Source organism: Bos grunniens, chromosome X (assembly GCF_055505025.1).
Source record: "Bos grunniens cultivar Pamir isolate PY7600 chromosome X, Bosgru_T2T1.0, whole genome shotgun sequence".
NCBI lineage: Eukaryota > Metazoa > Chordata > Mammalia > Artiodactyla > Bovidae > Bos > Bos grunniens.
Genome location: NC_141194.1, coordinates 73,100,413 through 73,121,991, shown reverse-complemented (window position 1 = coordinate 73,121,991; position 21,579 = coordinate 73,100,413). Strand labels below are relative to the sequence as shown.

Sequence of the window (21,579 nt, the reverse complement as noted above, 5' to 3'; positions counted from 1 at the left end):
TGCTCATTGTCTACCAGAGCTCTCAGGAGCTTACTCTTGCAGATGTACCTGAGAGCACACCCAAGAAGCAGCTAGCAGAATGGGAAGAGATATGAGTCTACCATTTAGTGTATTTGGCTATCGTAGACATGGTAAGAAATTCCCCAGTTATGACACACCCAGAGACATATGAGTGGACTTTCTACTGAGCACAGTTCTTTCAAGGTCATTTGAAATTCTTATCTGTCTCTTCTTCATTATCCTCCCTCACTCCAGTCACGGTGCGCCCACCTTAGTACTTTAGATGCTCGTGGAGAAAAATGTATTTCTCCAGCTGCATCCCATCCAGCTGAAATAGTCAGACCTTCTCTTATTGTCCCATTCTTTCACAGAAGGTTAGTCTCTACTAAATGAATCAGCTCCCATCAGGACCTTTTTAAGGGTGGGGAGGTGTAGAGAAATTTTCTGTTACCACTTCTTCTGGATTCAAACTTATTTTTGTTGTGGAATAATGTGTATTTTTCTTGTTTATTTTTTTCTCCAATGATGTGTTGGAGTCACCCTTCAGGAAGATTGTTGTTCTGCAAGTTCTCTTTCATGGGTAAGTGCTCAACATTTACCCAATCCTTGCCAATCAGGACCAAGAGGAGTCCAGACAGTCCTGTTGGTCCTGTTGGTTCTGCATAATGTATGGAGGTTTGTCTGTCTCCTATCAGCTGCACTGATGGTTAAGATTCTTCTTGGTTTCTTTGGAGCTAAGTGCAAAGTCTGGAAATCCCCACAAAGTTGCCTTTGTTCACATATGGATGCCCAATTTATTGATTAAAAAGTAGTTCATGGAGGGAGGAGCCAAGATGGCGGAGGAGTAGGACGGGGAGAACACTTTCTCCCCCACAAATTCATCAAAAGAGCATTTAAACGTCGAGTAAATTCCACAAAACAACTTCTGAATGCCGGCAGAGGACATCAGGCACCCAGAAAAGCAACCCAACTCTTCGAAAGGAGGTAGGAAAAAATATTAAAAACAAACAAAAAAAAAGAGACAAAAGAGGGAGGGACGGAGTTCCGTCCCGGGAAGGGAATCTTAAAAAGAGAGAAGTTTCCAAACATCAGGAAACCTTCTCACTGCCGAATCTGTGCCGAGCTTTGGAAGCACAGAGGGCAACATAACAGGGAGAAAAAATAAATAAACAATTTAAAACTCGCAGATTGCGAGCCCTACGGTAACTCCCCCAGCAGAGAAGCAGCGCAGACGCCTGCATCCGCCATTAGCAAGCGGGGGCTGGGCAGGGAGGCGCGGCGTGGGCTGCATCGCTGAGAGTAAGAATCTGGCCTGAATACCCTGAGCGCTATCTGAGCGAAATAATTTGGGCTAGCAAACCAGACTGTGGGATACCTACCACGCGAAAAGCCAGCCCTAACCTAAGACCGCCAGGCCCGCGCATGGAACAAAGGACTGAACAGAGATAGCCGGCTGCAGACCTTCCCCCGCCGGTGACAGGCAGCCAGAGCCGGAAGGGGGCAATCGCAGCCCCAGAGAGACATTATCTATAAAATTGTAAGCAGGCTTCTTTGCTAACTAAAACTTCTTGGGGGTCTGGACGGTCAACATCTGCCTGAGAAGGTGCGCCGGTTTTACATCCAGATAACCGAGTGGCGGGGAGGCGATAAGTCGCAGCATTGGCGCTCGCCTGGGAATAGCAAATTGGCGCTTGGACCTGGGAAGAGCACAAAACGCAGGCCCAACTGAGTCTGCGCCTCTGAGGACTACCCGAGTGCCTGAACCTGAGCGGCTTGGACCTGGGAGGTGCATGCAGCCCAGGGCCAGCCTCGGATTGTTCCCGGCGGAACAACCTAGAGTCCGAGCAGTGTGGACAGGGAGGCTACACGCGCCGTGAGCGGGGGCAGACCCAGGGTGGCTAAGGCACTGCGAGCCCACGCCAGTGTTATTTGTTTGCAGCATCCCTCCCTCCCTCCCCACAGCGCGACTGAACAAGTAAGCCTAAAAAAAAAAAAAAAAAAAAGTGTCCTCCACCGTGCCCTTTGAGTCAGGGCGGAAACCAGATACTGAAGAGACTAGTAAACAGAAGAAGATATAACAGAGGGAAATGCCTTGGAAGCTACAGGCAATAGATCAAAACCCTGTGGTTACTACGGACTACATAGGAAGGGGCCTATAGATCTTGAGAAATATAAATCTGACCAAGGAACTAGCCAAAAATGAACTGAACCCACAACACCCACAAAAAAAAAAAAAAAAAAAAAAGTCCTAGATATATTTTTATTATTTTTACGATCATTCTTTCTTTTTTTTTTAATTAAAAAAAAAATTTTAAGTCCTCTATTGTTCCTTTAATTTTCACTTTTATAACCTATTACTTTGCAAAAAAAAAAAAAAAAGACCCTATTTTTTTCTTCTTCAGCAAACTTCATATATATATATTTTATAATTTTTTGACCTTGTTTTTTTTGTTTGTTTGTTTTTGTTTTTTTCTTCTTTTCTTTAACATTGTATTTTTGAAATTCCAAACTCTACTCTAGATTTTTAATTTTTGCTTTTTGGTATATGTTATCAATTTTGTACCTATAGTTTTTTTTTATATAATTTCTGTGACTTTTTTTTTTTCTTCTTCTTCTCTGTTTCTTTCTCTTCTTCTTTTATATAACATTGTATATCTGAAATTCCAAACTTTACTCTAGATTTTTAATTTATGCTTTTTGGTATTTGATATCAATTTTGTACCTGTATTTTCTTTATAATTTTTGTGACATTGTTCGTATTTGTTTATTTGTTTTCTCTCTTTATTTTTCTTCTTCTTCTTTTTTTTTTTTTTTAACATTGTATTTTTGAAATTCCAAACTCTACTCTAGATATTTAATTTTTGCTTTCTGGTATTAGTTATCAATTTTGTACCTGTACTTTCTTTATAATTTTCGTGACCTTGTTTGTTTTTGTTTGTTCGTTTTTTCTCTCTTTCTTTTCCTTCTTCTTTTCTTTAACATCGTATTTTTGAAATTCCAAACTCTACTCTAGATTTTTAATTTTCGCTTTCTGGTATTAGTTATCAATTTTGTACCTGTACTTTCTTTATAATTTTCGCGACCTTGTTTGTTTTTGTTTGTTCGTTCTTTCTCTCTTTCTTTTCCTTCTTCTTTTCTTTAACATCGTATTTTTGAAATTCCAAACTCTACTCTAGATTTTTAATTTTTGCTTTTATGTATTTGTTACCAATTTTGTACCTTTAAGGACCCAATCTTCAGGACCCATTTTTCACTAGGGAGTGAGATTACTGGCTTGACTGCTCTCTCTCCCTTTGGACCCTCCTTTTTCTCCACCAGGTCGCCTGTGTCTCCTCCCTAACCCCTCTCTACTCTACCCAACTCTGTGAATTTCTGTGTGTTCCAGACGGTGGAGAACACTTAGGGAACTGATTACTGGCTGGATCTGTCTCCCTCCTTTTCATTCCCCCCTTTTATCCTTCTGGCCACCTCTGTTACCTTCCTCCTTCTTCTCTTCTCTGTATAACCCCGTGAACATCTCTGAGTGGTCCAGTTGTGGAGTGCACATAAGGAAGTGACTACTGGCTAGCCCGCTCTCTCCACTATTGATTCACCTCATCTCATTTGGGTCACCTCTAACTCCCTCCTCCCTCTTCTCTTCTCCATGTAACCCTGTGAACCTCTCTGAGTGACCCTCACTGTAGAGAAACTTATCATCTTTAATGTAGATGTTTTATCAATGGTGCTGTATAGAAGGAGAAGTTTTGAAACTACTGTAAAAATAAGACCGATAATCGGAAGCAGGAGACTTAAGTCCAAACCCTGACTCCAGGGAACTCCTGACTCCAAGGAACATTCATTCACAGGAGCTCATCAAATGCCTCCATACCGACACTGAAACCAAGCACCACACAAGGGCCAATAAGTTCCAGGGCAAGACATACCAAGCAAATTCTCCAGCAACAAAGGAACACAGCCCTGAGCTTCAAGATACAGGCTGCCCAAAGTCACCCCAAAACTATAGACATCTCATAACTCATTACTGGACATTTCATTGCACTCCAGAGAGAAGAAATACAGCTCCACCCACCAGAACACCGACACAAGCTTCCCTAACCAGGAAACCTTGACAAGCCACCTGTACAAACCCACACACAGTGAGGAAACGCCATAATAAAGAGAACTCCACAAACTGCCAGAATACAGAAAGGACACCCCAAACTCAGCAATTTAAACAAGATGAAGAGACAGAGGAATACTCAGCAGATAAAGGAACAGGATAAATGCCCAACAACCAAACAAAAGAGGAAGAGATAGGGAATCTACCTGATAAAGAATTCCGAATAATGATAGTGAAATTGATCCAAAATCTTGAAACTAAAATGGAATCACAGATAAATAGCCTGGAGACAAGGATTGAGAAGATGCAAGAAAGGTTTAACAAGGACCTAGAAGAAATAAAAAAGTCAATATATAATGAATAATGCAATAAGTGAAATTAAAAACACTCTGGAGGCAACAAATAGTAGAATAACAGAGGCAGAAGACAGGATTAGTGAATTAGAAGATAGAATGGTAGAAATAAATGAATCAGAGAGGAAAAAAGAAAAACGAATTAAAAGAAATGAGGACAATCTCAGAGACCTCCAGGACAATATTAAACGCTACAACATTCGAATCATAGGGGTTCCAGAAGAAGAAGACAAAAAGAAAGACCATGAGAAAATACTTGAGGAGATAATAGTGGAAAACTTCCCTAAAATGGGGAAGGAAATAATCACCCAAGTCCAAGAAACCCAGAGAGTCCCAAACAGGATAAACCCAAGGAGAAACACCCCAAGACACATATTAATCAAATTAACAAAGATCAAACACAAAGAACAAATATTAAAAGCAGCAAGGGAAAAACAACAAATAACACACAAGGGAATTCCCATAAGGATAACAGCTGATCTTTCAATAGAAACTCTTCAAGCCAGGAGGGAATGGCAAGACATACTTAAAATGATGAAAGAAAATAACCTACAGCCCAGATTATTGTACCCAGCAAGGATCTCATTCAAGTATGAAGGAGAAATCAAAAGCTTTTCAGACAAGCAAAAGCTGAGAGAATTCTGCACCACCAAACCAGCTCTCCAACAAATACTAAAGGATATTCTCTAGACAGGAAACACAAAAACGGTGTATAAACTCGAACCCAAAACAATAAAGTAAATGGCAACGGGAACATACTTATCAGTAATTACCTTAAATGTAAATGGGTTGAATGCCCCAACCAAAAGACAAAGACTGGCTGAATGGATACAAAAACAAGACCCCTACATATGTTGTCTACAAGAGACCCACCTCAAAACAGGGGACACATACAGACTGAAAGTGAAGGGCTGGAAAAAGATTTTCCATGCAAATAGGGACCAAAAGAAAGCAGGAGTAGCAATACTCATATCAGATAAAATAGACTTTAAAACAAAGGCTGTGAAAAGAGACAAAGAAGGTCACTACATAATGATCAAAGGATCAATCCAAGAAGAAGATATAACAATTATAAATATATATGCACCCAACACGGGAGCACCACAGTACGTAAGACAAATGCTAACAAGTATGAAAGGAGAAATTAACAATAACACAATAATAGTGGGAGACTTTAATACCCCACTTACACCTATGGATAGATCAACTAAACAGAAAATTAACAAGGAAACACAAACTTTAAATGATACAATAGACCAGTTAGACCTAATTGATATCTATAGGTCATTTCATCCCAAAACAATGAATTTCACCTTTTTCTCAAGCGCACATGGAACCTTCTCCAGGATAGATCACATTCTGGGCCATAAAGGTAGCCTTGGTAAATTCAAAAAGATAGAAATCATTCCAAGCATCTTTTCTGACCACAATGCAGTAAGATTAGATCTCAATTACAGGAGAAAAACTATTAAAAATTCCAACATATGGAGGCTGAACAACATGCTGCTGAATAATCAACAAATCACAGAAGAAATCAAAAAAGAAATCAAAATTTGCATAGAAAAGAATGAAAATGAAAACACAACAACCCAAAACCTGTGGGACACGGTAAAAGCAGTCCTAAGGGGAAAGTTCATAGCAATACAGGCACACCTCAAGAAACAAGAAAAAAGTCAAATAAATAACCTAACTCTACACCTAAAGCAACTAGAAAAGGAAGAAATGAAGAACCCCAGGGTTAGTAGAAGGAAAGAAATCTTAAAAATTAGAGCAGAAATAAATGCAAAAGAAACAAAAGAGACCATAGCAAAAATCAACAAAACCAAAAGCTGGTTCTTTGAAAGGATAAATAAAATTGACAAACCATTAGCCAGACTCATCAAGAAACAAAGGGAGAAAAATCAAATCAACAAAATTAGAAACGAAAATGGAGAGATCACAACAGACAACACAGAAATACAAAGGATCATAAGAGACTACTATCAACAATTATATGCCAATAAAATGGACAACGTGGAAGAAATGGACAAATTCTTAGAAAAGTACAACTTTCCAAAACTGGACGAGGAAGAAATAGAATATCTTAACAGACCCATCACAAGCATGGAAATTGAAACTGTAATCAAAAATCTTCCAGCAAACAAAAGCCCCGGTCCAGACGGCTTCACAGCTGAATTCTACCAAAAATTTAGAGAAGAGCTAACGCCTATCCTGCTCAAACTCTTCCAGAAAATTGCAGAGGAAGGTAAACTTCCAAACTCATTCTATGAGGCCACCATCACCCTAATACCAAAACCTGACAAAGATCCCACAAAAAAAGAAAACTACAGGCCAATATCACTGATGAACATAGATGCAAAAATCCTGAACAAAATTCTAGCAATCAGAATCCAACAACACATTAAAAAGATCATACACCATGATCAAGTGGGCTTTATCCCAGGGATGCAAGGATTCTTCAATATCCGCAAATCAATCAATGTAATAAACCACATTAACAAATTGAAAAATAAAAACCATATGATTATCTCAATAGATGCAGAGAAAGCCTTTGACAAAATTCAACATCCATTTATGATAAAAACTCTCCAGAAAGCAGGAATAGAAGGAACATACCTCAACATAATAAAAGCTATATATGACAAACCCACTGCAAACATTATACTCAATGGTGAAAAATTGAAAGCATTTCCTCTAAAGTCAGGAACAAGACAAGGGTGCCCACTTTCACCATTACTATTCAACATAGTTTTGGAAGTTTTGGCCACAGCAATCAGAGAAAGAAATAAAAGAAATCAAAATTGGAAAAGAAGAAGTAAAACTCTCACTGTTTGCAGATGACATGATCCTCTACATAGAAAACCCTAAAGAGTCCACCAGAAAATTACTAGAAATAATCAATGACTACAGTAAAGTTGCAGGATATAAAATCAACACGCAGAAATCCCTTGCATTCCTATACACTAATAATGAGAAAACAGAAAGAGAAATTAAGGAAACAATTCCATTCACCATTGCAACAGAAAGAATAAAATACTTAGGAATATATCTACCTAAAGAAACTAAAGACCTATATATAGAAAACTATAAAACACTGGTGAAAGAAATCAAAGAGGACACTAATAGATGGAGAAATATACCATGTTCATGGATTGGAAGAATCAATATAGTGAAAATGAGTATACTACCCAAAGCAATTTATAGATTCAACGCAATCCCTATCAAGCTACCAACAGCATTCTTCCCAGAGCTAGAACAAATAACTTCACAATTTGTATGGAAATACAAAAAACCTCAAATAGCCAAAGTGATCTTGAGAAAGAAGAATGGAACTGGAGGAATCAACCTACCTGACTTCAGGCTCTACTACAAAGCCACAGTTATCAAGACAGTATGGTACTGGCACAAAGACAGAAATATTGATCAATGGAATAAAATAGAAAGCCCAGAGATAAATCCACGCACATATGGACACCTTATCTTCGACAAAGGAGGCAAGAATATACAATGGATTAAAGACAATCTCTTTAACAAGTGGTGCTGGGAAATCTGGTCAACCACTTGTAAAAGAATGAAACTGGACCACTTTCTAACACCATACACAAAAATAAACTCAAAATGGATTAAAGATCTAAACGTAAGACCAGAAACTATAAAACTCCTAGAGGAGAACATAGGCAAAACACTCTCCGACATACATCACAGCAGGATCCTCTATGACCCACCTCCCAGAATATTGGAAATAAAAGCAAAAATAAACAAATGGGACCTAATTAACCTTAAAATCTTCTGCACATCAAAGGAAACTATTAGCAAGGTGAAAAGACAGCCTTCAGAATGGGAGAAAATAATAGCAAATGAAGCAACCGACAAACAACTAATCTCAAAAATATACAATCAACTCCTACAGCTCAACTCCAGAAAAATAAACGACCCAATCAAAAAATGGGCCAAAGAACTAAATAGACATTTCTCCAAAGAAGACATACAGATGGCTAACAGACACATGAAAAGATGCTCAACATCACTCATTATCAGAGAAATGCAAATCAAAACCACTATGAGGTACCATTTCACACCAGTCAGAATGGCTGCGATCCAAAAGTCTACAAATAATAAATGCTGGAGAGGGTGTGGAGAAAAGGGAACCCTCTTACACTGTTGGTGGGAATGCAAACTAGTACAGCCACTATGGAGAACAGTGTGGAGATTCCTTAAAAAACTGGAAATAGAACTGCCTTATGATCCAGCAACCCCACTGCTGGGCATACACACTGAGGAAACCAGAAGGGAAAGAGACACGTGTACCCCAATGTTCATCGCAGCACTGTTTATAATAGCCAAGACATGGAAGCAACCTAGATGTCCATCAGCAGATGAATGGATAAGAAAGCTGTGGTACATATACACAATGGAGTATTACTCAGCCATTAAAAAGAATACATTTGAATCAGTTCTAATGAGGTGGATGAAACTGGAGCCTATTATACAGAGTGAAGTAAGCCAGAAGGAAAAACATAAATACAGTTTTCTAACGCATATATATGGAATTTAGAAAGATGGTAACAATAACCCGGTGTACGAGACAGCAAAAGAGACACTGATGTATAGAACAGTCTTATGGACTCTGTGGGAGAGGGAGAGGGTGGGAAGATTTGGGAGAATGGCAATGAAACATGTAGAATATCATGTGGGAAACGAATTACCAGTCCAGGTTCGATGCATGATGCTGGATGCTTGGGGCTGGTGCACTGGGACGGCCCAGAGGGATGGTATGGGGAGGGAGGAGGGAGGAGGGTTCGGGATGGGGAACACATGTATACCTGTGGCGGATTCATTTTGATATTTGGCAAAACTAATACAATTATGTAAAGTTTAAAAATAAAATAAAGTTGGAAGAATAAAAAAAAAAAAGTAGTTCATAAAGGAGGAATGTCTTATGCCAAATTACTGACATCAGTTTTAATCCATATTGAGTTTATTTTGTTTACAGCTTAGGATAGGAGCCTTGTATTAGTCTTATTCCTGGGACTATACAGCTTTCCCACCAACATTTATTGAAGACACTGACCTTTACCCATTATATAGTCTTGGCACCTTTGCAGTAAATTAATTGACCATATATGCTATGCATGGGCTTATTTTTAGGCTTTCCATTCTATTCCATTGTTCTATGTATCTGTTTTTATGCCAATACCATATCCTTTTTGATTTACAATATTGCATTAGGTTCAGGTGTACAGTAAAGTGATTATGCATATATTTTTTCAGATTATTTGCTATTGTATGTTATTACAAGATATTGAATATTTTACCCTGAATTATATGGTAAATCCTTGTTGCTTATGTATTTTATATATAATAATGTGTATCTGTTAATCCCATACTCTTAATTTATCCCCTCACTTTCCCCTTTGGTAGCCATAAGTTTGTTTCCTATGTCTATGGGTCTGTTTCTGTTTTTAAATAGGTTCTTTTCTGTTATTTTTTAGATTCCACATGTAAGTGATGTCATATAATATTTTCTTTGACTTACTTCAGTGGTATGATATTCTCTAGGTCACACATGTTGCCACAAATGGCAACATTTCATCCCTTTTTATGGATGAGTAATATTCTCTCATATATATATGTGCCACATCTGCTTTATCCACTCATCTTTCCATGGGCATTTAGGTTGCTCCCATGTGTTTGCTATTGTATATAGTGCTTCTATGAACATTGGATTGCGTATCTTTTAAAATTAGAATTTTCATTTTTTTTCCAGATATATGTCCAGGAATAAAATTTCTGGATGTCATACAACACTGTTTTGATTACTATGAAAGAATCTGAAAGCATGAGTCACTCTGTTGTGTCCTACTCTTTGCGACCCTATGGACTGTAGCCTGCCAAGCCCCTCTATCCATGGGATTCTCCCGGCAAGAATACTGGAGTGGATAGACATTCCCTCCCTTCTCGAGGGGATCTTCTCAGCCCAGGAACTGAACCCAAGTCTCTTGCATTACAGGCAGATTCTTTACCATCTGAGCTACCAGGGAAGCCATTTTGATAGCTTTGTAATATGGCTTTAAATCAGAAAATATGATGCCTCCAACCTGATAAAAGTTTTTAAAGACTGTTTTGGCTATCCACTGTTTTTTTTTTTTTTCTTATTAAAGTATAATCGATTTACAATGTTGTATTAGTTTTTGGTGTACAGTAAGGTGATTTAAAGCCAATGGGTATTTTTCAGTCCTCATCTTATCTTTCTGCAGCATTTATATAATTGAATTTTCCTTTCTCAACATATTCAGTCTCTGGATTTCTTGACATTGTCCTACTTCCCAGATTATTTATTCATCTCTTATATGTATGATCATTTAACTTCAGTCTTGTCTGTGGACTCTTCACCTTTCCCATACCTTTAAGTTTTAGAATTTCTTAGAGCCCAAACCATGGCTCTCTCTTTCATATTCTTTCCTTAAGTAAACTCATCCAGACCCATGAATTCGATTGACTTTCTAAAATAATTTACTAAAACATACTCTTATATTATTTGATCAAAGTTATTAATTCTGAGTATTTCATTTTGAAAACCTTCAACTCTTGGTATAGGTGAATTTTTCTAGATAATAAAGTCACCTAAGAAATGAAATGTTGATTGTTCCTGCTCTTTGAGGTATATTTATAACTATAAATTATATATCTTTACTGAATACATTCATGTGATTGAGATAGAGACTGTTAAAACATAGGAAAAGAATTACTTGAAGTAGAATATATATCCTTGGATAAGTGCGGAATTTTAATATTTGTCTTCAAACATATTTCTAAAAAACTAACGTAAGGACTGTGTGCATGTGTGTTTAGTAGTTCAGTCGTATCCAAATCTTTGCAACCCTTTTGACATCAGGATCCTGTGTCTATGGGTTTTTCCAGGTAAAAATACTGGAGTGGGTTGCCATGCCCTCCTTCAGGAGATCTTCCTGACCCAGGAATCAAACTCTCATCTCCTGTGTCTCCTGCATCGCAGGTGATTCTTTACCTGCTGAGCCATCAAGGAAGGCCCAACATGTAGACTATCTATGTTTAATAATCAGTAGTTTTAGTTTACTTGAGCAAATTAAGAAAACTATAAAATATTTATGTTGGAGTATATGCTGACAGGTTTCTTGGAAAAAATAGGAATACTGTTGAATTCTAAAAAGTAAAACATTAGAAATGACTTAAACAGAATAGGCCAATAGACATTTATTTTTTACTTTAGTTGCATTTATTTTTTACTCTTCCTCCATCCAATCAGTCTCACTGTCTGATATATCAGAACTATATCCCATAGCTTTATGATGGATCAGGATGTGACTTGCTTCATTTTTAGGAATCTCCATTTTGACTTTGGGTACACATTGCTCTTTAGTTTTGCATAGCAAAGCACCATTTTTTATTGTTTCCATCAAGGCCATCCTTGCTTTATTGATCATTGATAGAGTTGATGGAGATTGCTTAAAGCCAGGACAAACTGGAGTTGATGAAGATTGAGAAACTGATAGAGCCCAAGGGCTTGATATGGAAGATGGTGACTGTACAAAGGAAAAGAGTGATTGTAGAGTGGACAATTTTGTTGACTTCAAACTTGATGATCTTGGGTGTGGTGTAGTCAAATGTCCTGTTGGTTGTGCAAATGAAGATCTTGATGACTGTGTATCTAAACATCCTGATGGTTGGGCAACTGAACATCTTGGCAACTGGGCAACTGAAGGTTTTGATGATGAAATCAAAGATACTGATGTTTGTGGATATGAAGATACTGATGATAGTGGAATTGAACTTTGTAGTGTTTGTGGAGTTGAAGATCTTGGTAATCATGCAATTGAAGATCTTGATGTTGGTGAAACCACATATCTTGGTGGTGGTGGAAGTGAAGATATTAGTCTTGATGGAACTGAAGATCTTGGTGATTGCACATCTGATGCAGAGTCATTTAGATCTGTAACTGCAGCCCTCGACTGAATTCTAGGTGAAGTTACTGGAGGAGATAAAGGTGAAGGCATTTCCTGATCTTCACTTTGTGGGACTAAGTCATCTGGTATCAGTTCATAATATTGGAAAGGTTCAGGTGTTGGAGGAGAGAAATATGTTTCAGGTGGTGTAATTAGAAGAGCTGTATCAAGAGTGGTCTGCAGGCAATCAGGAGGTGGTGATGCTGCTGGATCACTGAAAACAGTTGGTGTAAGTTGAGTCAGGGAATGTATTACTGAGGAAATACTTGTCCTCTTTGAAGCTCTTAATACAGCTAACTAATCAGGTGGTAGTGGAGGGGGTGAATTGGGTGCTGTGGGACTCACAAAAACCTCTGTTTTAAGACGAGTTCAAGGTTGGGGTTGCAAGTCTTCTCCCATTCCAATTCCATAATTGACTTAGGTATGTGAATTTTTCACATCGCCAGCTCGATACATTGGCTGTTGTAGAGGGCTGGATAACACTTTTCCTCCAGGTCTTGTTAGAAATTTACTGGTTTCACTAAATGGGAAAGTGCAAAATGAATTTTCAGCTGATTGATCTACATATGAATGAGAGGTCTTGCCACAGGCATCTGTGATATGGTCCACTGTAACATTATCTTCTATCGGTTGACCTTGAGGCACACATTTTGGCTCATATGGATAATCTAGGTGCTTCTTCTTTTGCTTGACATTCTCTCCCTTTTGTTCTTCACCCTCAGAATATGAAGCAGGACAAATCTTTAAGCTTTCTCTACCATCTTGGCAGTAACGAGCAGGCATATTAAGAGATGATGTCTGTACACAGTAATCATGTTTTCCACACCTTTTAACAGATTTGGAAGAGTATACTTGCTGTGACTGAAAAGCTGTACTTTGAAACATCTTCTTTGATTTTCTAACTTGCAAGGACATGGCTTCATTTGGATCATCTTGGGTAATGCCATCAGTTAACTGGATTACACTCTGTTGTACAGTCTTAAGTTTGAAATAAAGCCTATTGACCTCTTTGGTTAGTTCCCCAAATATGTATTAAGTATATTTATTTAGATCATGTACTTGTCTAGCTATATGGTTTAAACACATCAGGGTTACATAAACTAACTCCTCTCAAATTTTTCTGGCCCCTGCTGATTGATTTGAGGGCTCTTCATCTTTTTCTTCATTTAACGACATTTCAGAATCACATTAGTTTACTAGGAAAAGTTGCGAGAGCTCACCTGTCTCACCTCTTGAGCATCCGCAACTCTTCAGACTCACTCCAAGCTTTACAAGGTTTTAAATTCTGCCAGCAACATCTAGCAATTGGCAGATGTTGCTTATATTTGAGAATAAAAGCTCATGCCTCCAGTTTTTGAGCAGTAGTAACCTAGCAACCAGGGTCTTCCCTGATTTTTCAGAGATTAAAGCGTCTGCCTGCAATGCAGGAGACCCAGGTTCGATCCCTAGGTCGGGAAGATCCCTCGGAGAAGGAAATGGCAACCCACTCCAGTACTCTTGCCTGGAGAGTCCCATAGATGGAGGAGCCTGGTAGGCTACAGTCCACGGGGTCACAAAGAGTCAGACATGACTGAGTGACTTCACTTCACTTCACTTTAACCTGGCAACCAAGTCCTATGTCAGAATCTTAGTATTGCACAAGCAGTGAGAGAATAATGCCTTCAAATCATTGCCACGCCCCTCTGGCCCACCCTCTCTGGAACTAGTTTCACAAAGATAGAGACCAGCTGGAGAGGAACAAACAGGGTTATCACCTAACCTCTCATTTAATGTTTCTCAAAATATGGCCCTAGATATGAGACCATACTATCCTATGTGACCACCAACTTACTTCACTGACTTTAAATAGCATTTGTCTCTCATCTGATTCCAAAAATTATCTTATACTTGAAATGTTTGTTCTGAGCTCCACTTGGATATCAACTTGTAGTTGTTCTCTTATTCTACCCACACCTATCTATCCTCCCTGCATCTCTTATTTCTGAATACCACAAGTCCATCAATCCAATTACTCATGTCCAAAACTTGGTGATTCACTTTATTCTTGACACTTCTCTTTTTTCCGTATCCAGTCTACAATATATTTAGTTCTATCTCAAATTATATTCCCCAATGTATCCACTTCTCTCCACCTACCTTACCACTAGTGAATTTCTCACCATCTTTGATCAGAATGATCAGAGCAGCCTTCTAAATAGTGTTCCTGTTCTTCTCTTTTCCTCTTCCAAGCTATTCTCCTTCCTCCTTCATCTATATGTCTGTGCATGCTTCCATTCATCATCTATCAAGGTAAGCCTTTAAAATATTCAATTTATAAAGACCTCTAGGTAAGACGGTAGGGTATAGCTAAATGACAAAAAAAAAAAAAAAAAAAAACCTCATCCTCAAAAAACAAATTATATGAACAAAAATGAATTTTAAAATGAAAAAGTAAATACTTCAGCACCATAAAAAAAATAATAATAATAAGGGGCATAATCCCCTACCATGCACTAGGGAAATTGGTGTCCAAAGACATGGAGACCAGGGACTTTAGGAACTCGTACACAACTTCTATTCACATTGCTTAAGGAGTGTCTTGATGATGGGGTTGAGGCTGGTATTGACTGGAAGAAGTTGGTAAGCATTTGGAAAAGTGTCACTTATGACTCCAATCTGTAGGGATAGGGTCGAAGAAAGCAAATGCGTTTCCTGGGTGAAAGGTGCAAGGTATCTCTCTCTCCTCCATACTTCCACACTGACACAAAAGTTTTTTTAGAAACTTTCTCAGACTCTCTAGCTGGGAGAAATATGGGAAAGAGAAAACAGAATGTCTTAAATAATCAGAGCTAATTGTTTGTAACTATAAAAGAATTAATATGAACATATACTACAGATAACTGCAAAAAAAGTGGGTAGCCATTTGGGAAAAGGCATAAAGAAAGTATCAGTATAAGTCTGTCTCCACAGCTGTGGGCTAATAGGGCCTTGGCTAACCACCCCAAACTGAAAAACTGTAACATTATGGCTCCAGAACAACATATTAGTATTATAAACTTGAAAATATACATTCAGTGCTGTAACGAAACAAAAATTGGGAGATAAATTACAAAAGTTTAAGAGCTGTGATTATGTTATTTTTTTTCATTTTTTATAGCAAAAATCCAATAGATACCTAAATCTAGACTCTGTGGGAGAGGGAGAGGGTGGGGAGATTTGGGAGAATAGCACTGAAACATGTATAATATCATGTATGAAACGAGTCACCAGTCCAGGTTCGATGCACTGTACTGGATGCTTGGGGCTGGTGCACTGGGATGACCCAGAGGGAGGGTAGGGGAGGGAGGAGGGAAGAGCGTTCAGGATGGGGAATGCGGGTATACCTGTGGCGGATTCATTTTGATATTTGGCAAAACTAATACAATATTGTAAAGTTTAAAAATAAAATAAAATTTAAAAAAATAAAAAATAAACCACATCAAAAAAGAAAAAAATATATAAAATTATAACTATAATAATTCATTTATTCTGCAATGTTTTTAAAGTGCTACCATATGATAGTCACAGATTTCCATACAGACATAAAAGCACATGCAAATACTCTGAGGCATGAACTAAAATGTCCTGAATGAGAACCTGCAAGAGGCCCTGTGGCTAGGAAATGGTATGAGGTGAGATTTGAAGGATTTATAAATGTATCCATGCAAAAGATGTATCAGAACTGTATTAGTGGTAGAGATAGTTAGAAGCGATTTCATTCAAGGTGTATTTTGGAAAGGAAGAAAAAGTTTGTGACAGAGGATATGGAAATATAGGGTAAGCAATAAGCAGTCAGGTGTTCTGAGGTAAGTTTGGGCCTGCAGATGAGCATTTGTAGTTGTTAGTGTGTAAATGGTGTTTAAAGATATGGAATTGGATGAAAAATTCTAGGAGGAAAATACAGGTACAAAGAATTACACCCTTCATTATCATAAGGAATATAAACAGATATTTAAAACAGATCATAAATGATGTATCAAAAGCTAAAAAGCTAAAGTATGAAGAAAAATAATAACAAAGAATTAGAATTAAGAAAAGATAATTTCATATCAGCAAATTTTAATGGTATAAATTCATTTATTAAAATCAACAGAAGAATGTTTGAAGCATCAGGGATACAGTAGTGAATAGTACAGATAAAGTCTCTGTCCCCCTGTGGTTCATATTCTACTGAATGAGATTAAAATAATCAAGTAAATAAATCAATATATAATATAACTTCAGATGGTGATATGTGCTGTCAAAGAATATAGAGCCAGTTGAGAAGATAGATAACTGTTAATTAAGGCCCTTCTGAGGTGATAATATATGAAAAGAATCCTAAATCCAAGTAACAAAAGGGAACTAAAACATTGACTTAAAAAGGTGAAAGTAAAAGGACAGGATTCAACATGAACAAAGTTGTAGTTATAATATTGATGTCAACCAGAATTGAATCTACATACACATGTTAAACAACACAGGAGAAATATATCATTAAAAGTATAATTTAAAATGAATCTCTAATGGTTATGATATTGTATATAAAATAACAGCATTAAAATGTATAAACAAAAATTGAATAAGCAAAAAACTAAAAATTTAGAAACAAAATTGGCAAAATTTAGCAAGGATGTAGAGAATCCAAATAAAATGAATAAAGTTGATCTGATCTAATAGATCTATATGAAACCCTGCTGCCTGACACAAGAAAATGCATCTTTTTTACTTACCATTAGAATATTTATATATTTGGCTGTGTATTAGGCAACTACAAATATAAATAATTAAAAATATATAAAAACAATAAAGATCACATTATTTTTAAATAATTCTTATATAATCACTTGTATTTATTTTGTATATTTTAATTCCATTGTTTTCTCTATATGTTTATTATAGTTGCAACTTCATTGTTATGGATTTACCTGTAGACCCATGTAGTGCTTTATCCTTCAAAATCAGTTTTCCAAAGTTAATATGATTATTTCTGGGTTTTTTGTATCATATGATTTTAATATTTTTACTTTGAGAAGCCATAGAACACAGTGATTAAGAGCATGTTTTGCAATCAGTCAAACTGGATTAAAATTTTGATAGTCTCAAAGACTAAGAAAATTTTCTCATCTTTTCATTTCCTCAGTTCTGATTTGTTACATGGTGTAATACTTGCACCAATCTCCTAGAGATGCTGTGAGATTTAAAATAATTCATTCATATAGCATTTATGAAGAGCATCTGCCACACAATGTGTGCTGTGCTTAGTCACTCAGTCATGTTTGACTCCTTGCAACCTCATGGATTGTAGCCCACCAGACTACTCTGTTCATGGAATTCTCCAGGCAAGAATACTGGGGTAGGTAGCCATTCCCTTCTCTAGGGGATCTTCTCTATCTAGGGATCAAACCTGAGACTCCTGCACTGCAGGTAGATTCTTTACCATCCTTCAACACAATAAGCCCATACTAAGTGTCAGCTATTATGATTATTTTCATTCTTTTTGAGTCATGGTGTTTTTCTCTTGATAGAAAGAAGTATTTTTTTTTTTAACAATGTAGGATAATTTTTTCTTAAAAATTGATGTTTCTAAGATTGTATTTATTTTTGTAATACTTGCATGGCTAGTCTCAATTGTGTCTGCTTTTTCAATATTTTATTTTTAAGAATCCTTTGATTTATTGGTTAGTGTCTTTTGATTTCAACTTTGAAGAATCTCCTTAGTATTTCTTACATGGCATATTTGCTAACAACAAATTCTCCCAGTTTTTTTTTTTTTTTTTTTTCATCTGAGAATTCTTATTTTTTCCTTCAGAAGGATGTTACTAAGGACTTATTTATTGACACTTTTTTTTCCTGTCAGTACTTTGAATGATATCTGGCCTCCATTATTTCTAATTAGAAATCAACTGTTAATATTATTGAAGATCCCTTGTATGTAATGAACCATTTTTATCTTTATGCTCTCAAGATTCTCTGTTTTTTACTTTCAATAGTGATTTTGAAAGTAATCATTTTCAAATCTCTTTCATTTTGATTTTAATGTGTCTACCTAAGGTTGCATTACTTGAGTTACTATTTGTACTACATTGAGTTTCTTGTATGTGTAGATTAATGTTTATCATCAAATTTTGAAAGTTTTCAAATATTATTTATGCAAGTATTCTTTCTGATTCCTTTTTTGTCTTCTCTGGCACTTCCTTTATGCATATTTATTACACTTAATGGTGTCTTACAGGTCTTTGAAACTCTGTTAATTTTCTTCCTTCTTTTTTCTTTGTATTCCTCAAATAGAAATTTTTATTTATTTTGAATTTTTTACTATATTTAATTTTTTAAAACTTTTTATTTTGCATTGGGGTATAGCTGATTACCAGTGTCATGATAATTTCAATGCACAACAAAGAGACTCAGCCATGCATATACATGTATCCATTCTCCCCACATTCCCTTCCCATTTTAGGTTGTCACTTAAAATTGAGCAGAGTTCAGTGTGCTACACAGTAGGTCATTATTGCTTATCCATTTTAAATATATCAGTGTATACATGTCCATCCCAAACTGTCTACAATTCCTTCCCCGCATTCTTCCTGCTGGCAACCATAAATTTGTTTTCTTAGTCTTTGTGTATATTTTGGTTTGCAAATAACTTCATCTGTATCATATCTTTTAGATTCTGCATATAAAGAGTATCATATGATGTTTCTGCTTCTCTATCTGACTTAATTCACTCAGTAATTAATTAATCACTAGATCCATCCATGTTGCAGCAAATGCCATCATTTCATTCTTTTTGACAGCTAAGTAATATTCCACTGTATGTACGTATGTGCATATGTATATATTTGTGTATATATATATATATATATATATATATATATATACACACACACACACTGCATTATTCTTTATCCATTCCTATGTCAGTGGACATTTAGGTTGCTTCCACGCTTTGGCTATTGTAAACAGTGCAGCAATGAACATTGGGGTACATGTATCCTTTTGAATCATGTTTTTATCCAGATATATGCCCAGGAATGGGACTGCAGTGTCATATGATAGCTCTATTTTTAAGTTTTTTAAGAAACCTTCATACTGTTCTCAATAGTGGCTGTACAAATTTGCTCAGCAACAGTATAGGAGGGTTCATTTTCTCCATACCCTCTCCAGCTTTTATTGTTTGTAGATTTTTTGATTATATCCATTCAGGCTGGTGTAAGTTGATAGCTCATTGTAGTCTTAATTACATTTCTCTAATATTTAGCAATGTTGAACATCTTTTCATGTGCATCTGTTTGGCCATCTATTTGTCTTTTTTTGGGAAATATCTATTTAGTAATTTTGCTAGTATTTATTGGGTTGTTTGTTTTGATGCTGTTAAGCATCATGAGCTGTTTCTAAATTTTGGAGACTAATTCCTTATTGATAACATAATTTCCAGATATTTTCTCCCAATCTGTGGGTTGTCATTTCATTTTGTTGTTTCCTTTGCTATGAAAAACTTTTGAGTTTAAGTAGGTCCCATTTGTTCACTTTTGCTTTTATTTCCATTACTCTGGGAGATAGACTGAAAAAGATATTGATATGATCTATGCCAGAGAGTGTTCTGCAAATGTTTCCCTCTTTGAGTTTTATAGTGTCTGGTCTCACATTTAGGTCTTTAATCCATTTTGTCCTTTTTTTTAGTGTATGGGGTTAAAGAATAGTCTAATTTCATTTTTTTACATGTAGCTGTCCAATTTTCCCAGCACTATTTGTTGAAAATACTGTCTTTCCAACACTGTGCAGTTTTAAGTCCTTTGTCATAGGTTAATTGGCCATAGGTGCATGAGTTTATTCTGGGTTTTCTATCATGTTCCATTGACCCATATTTCTGTTCTTGTGCCAGTATCATATGGTTTTGATGACTGTAGCTTTGTAATATAGTCTGAAATCAGGGAGACTGACTCCTCCAACTCCATTTTTCTTTCACAAGATTGTTTTGACTATTTGGGGTCTTTTGTGTCTCCATATAAGTTTTAAGATATTTTTGTTCTAGTTCTGTGAAAAATGTGATTGGTAATTTGATAGGGGCTGCATTGAATCAATCTGTAAATTGCCTTGGGTAGCATAATAATTTTGATAACATAGATTCTTCCAATCCACCAACATGATATATCTTTCCTTCAGTTTGTGTTTTCTTCACTTTCTTTCATTAGCATTTTATATTTCAGGGTATAGGTCTTTTATCTCCTTATGTATTTTTATTCCTGAATATTTTATTCTTTTTAATGTGATGGTTAGTCTCCCCTTGTAGCTTAGTTGGTAAAGAATCTGCCAGCAATGCAGGAGACCCGGGTTCGATCCCTGGTTTGGGAAGATCCCCTGGAGAAGGAAATGGCAATCCACTCCAGTACTCTTGCCTGGAAAATCCCATGGACAGAGGAACCTGGTAGGCTACAGTCCATGGGGTCGCAAAGACTCTGACATGACTGAGTGACTTCACTTCACTTCATGTCATGATCCTTCAACCCTTTTCTTGGACATATATATGGAGAAAAACATAACTTGAAAAGATATAACTATCCCAATGTTCACTGCAGCAGTATATATATATACTGCTATATATATATATATGGAATGCTGCAACTGATTTTTTTTCTTTTTTAAATTAATTTATTTTAATTGGAGGCTAATGACTTTACAATATTGTAGCGTTTTTTGCCATACATTGACATGAATCAGCCCATAGGTGTACATGAGTTCCCCATTCTGTGCCCTCCTCCCAACTCCCTCCACATCTCATAACCAAGATGTGGAAGCAACCTAAATGCCCATCTACAGATTAATGGTTAAAGATGTTACACACACACACATATATATGCATGTATAAAAATATAAATGCAATGAAGTATTACTCAGTCATAAGATAGAATGAGAATGAAATAATACCATTTGCCTTAATATGGATGAACCTAGACATTTTCATATTAAATGAAGTAAACCAGACAAAGACAAATATCATATGATATCACTTTTATGTGGAATTAAAAAAAAAATCCAAAACCAAAATAGTTTTACAAATACAGAAAAAGTTTACAGTTACCAAAGCAAAAGGAGGGGAGGGGGTTGTGGGGAGGTGTGATTTAAGAGACTAGGAATAACCTATTAA

General features: G+C 36.5%; 1 long non-coding RNA gene across 1 annotated transcript; it reads left to right on the top strand.

Moving 5' to 3' along the window:
* The first annotated feature begins 706 nt into the window (after positions 1-706).
* On the top strand, positions 707-10,573 carry LOC147340709 (uncharacterized). Its single transcript, XR_015159431.1, has 2 exons — positions 707-984; positions 10,220-10,573. It is a non-coding gene; the product is annotated as an uncharacterized LOC147340709 (long non-coding RNA).
* Positions 10,574-21,579: the final 11,006 nt, after the last annotated feature.